Below are 1,916 nucleotides of genomic sequence, written 5' to 3'. Positions count from 1 at the left end.
GGGGTAACAGGGTCTGCTGGTGAGGCGAGCAGGGAAGCCGCACACACTCTGCAGTCGGCCCCTGACGTCGGACAGGAAGGAGCCCAGCGCCCCCCGCAGGTCGACCCGCGGGCAGCGCTGCGCCGTCTGCAGGCGGATACAGCTCAGAGGGTAACTGCTTATTATTTAAGGAGCACGCTCCACATCATTATCGAATTATCTGCCTACACAGAACTGATATTTATATTCTCGCACACTGTTTCTATATTGATATTTAAGACCAGAAATTCACTGACTTCTCTTTTAAATTAAAGAAACTACAATAAATAAATCAGGCAGACAGACAAATATACTGTTACTGCATGATGAGGATGTGTTAATATTTTTGGCTCTACCACCTGCCACATCTCAGATGTAACATGGACACTGATCACACTGATCTGCCGCGTTCATATTAGAGCAGCTAATTTAACCCGAAAATATTCGAGGATACGTGAAGAGTCTCTCTCCCACGAGTCTGAAGTAGACGCTGCAGTACACCACCTCTTCTTCTGCAAGATCAGGGAGTCTGTAACCATACTGGAAAACACACACACACACACACACACACACACACACACACACACACACACACACACACACTGTCATGTAAACACCTCAGTCAGACCTAAACTGGACTGCGAGCTGCCACATCGGTGCACCGGGACACAGACAGGAGTCACACTGAATGACCGGATGGAGCGGTAAAAACGGTGCATGTTCTGCGTGGAAAGCTTGCGGTCAGTAATAAGTTGTTAAACTCAGCCGCCTCGGTGTGCGCTCTGATCTCTGACAGCGTGGGCGGTGGACTTATCAGGCTGACTGAGTTTTTTGAGTCTCGCTCTCCAACAAGTGTCGTCCTCTAACTTTATAATATGCATACTGGGAGTTTGTTCTCTATAAAACATACAGCAGTGGCGTGCCAACGGAGCAAAAACACACCTCTGACACAGATTAACCTCCCGCCCCCGCTGGGATCTCACTGTGAAGAAATTTAACATCCATGTGTTCAGTTTTGTCAGGATCAGCAGGCGGATTGTATTAAAAACAGACGAGAAATCTGAGAGAAGGACTCGTGCGTGAGTTTTGCAGATACAAAAGATGACCTTCGCTGTGATATGACGAAATATATCATCGCACCATAAAAAAGGTTTGTTTCACATTATGCTGGATCATTTATTTCGTTTAAGTCATCTGATAACGCTTTGCACTCGTGCACATGTAACCCCGTACCGGATCGCTTTTGCATAGTTTGCGGCCGACACACTTCCTGTTTTGACTCGATGCAAAGTGCGTCCACACTTTTGATGTTTCCGGTCAAACCCTTTTTCTTCGCCTCCGCCAGGTTTCAAATGTTATTTTTTCAAATCACCGGCTCAGCTACATCGATGCAAACAGCTCGAGGACGCCGCCAACCGTGCCATAATCGCACGACACAACGAAGCGATGCTGAAATTTGTTCAGAATTAATTTTAATTGATTTTTTAAAGCAATTTTTATCGATCTGTTGTTGCAAACCTATTTTAAATTGCACCTGTTTTTGGCTGTCGGCCAATTTCCTTTCCTTTTCTTGTAGACCTTTTCTGCGAACACTCGTCTCGAGTCTCAAAACTGTGATAATAAAAATAATTTACTTTTAAAGGAAGAGTTTAAGAATTCCGGATTTTGATCACAAATGAAACTTTCTCTTAAAAAGCCATAATTATATCTTCGCACAGGATTTCTTTGTGTGTGTGTGTGTGTGTGTGTGTGTGTGTGTGTGTGTGTGTTTGCGTACCAGGCAGTTCCAGTGTTTCTGCAGGTCTCTGTAGGTCCTGAATGGTCCGTCTCTGGGCAGTTGACGGCTGATGGTGATGATCTGACCTTTCTTCATGCTGAGTGCGCATATACACACACAC

The 1,916-nt window shown here is 45.3% G+C and overlaps 1 long non-coding RNA gene across 1 annotated transcript; it reads right to left on the bottom strand.

The window, feature by feature from the left end:
- Window positions 1–126: 126 nt before the first annotated feature.
- Window positions 127–1,881, bottom strand: LOC121937791. The gene is made up of 3 exons (XR_006105199.1): window positions 1,796–1,881; window positions 473–558; window positions 127–154 (listed from the first exon to the last, which is right to left on the bottom strand). It is a non-coding gene; the product is annotated as an uncharacterized LOC121937791 (long non-coding RNA).
- Between the last annotated feature and the right edge of the window lie 35 nt (window positions 1,882–1,916).

Source organism: Plectropomus leopardus, unplaced genomic scaffold (genome assembly GCF_008729295.1).
Source record: "Plectropomus leopardus isolate mb unplaced genomic scaffold, YSFRI_Pleo_2.0 unplaced_scaffold27475, whole genome shotgun sequence".
NCBI lineage: Eukaryota > Metazoa > Chordata > Actinopteri > Perciformes > Serranidae > Plectropomus > Plectropomus leopardus.
The sequence above is the reverse complement of the archived record's forward strand: the minus strand, read 5'-3'. Positions and strand labels throughout refer to the sequence as shown.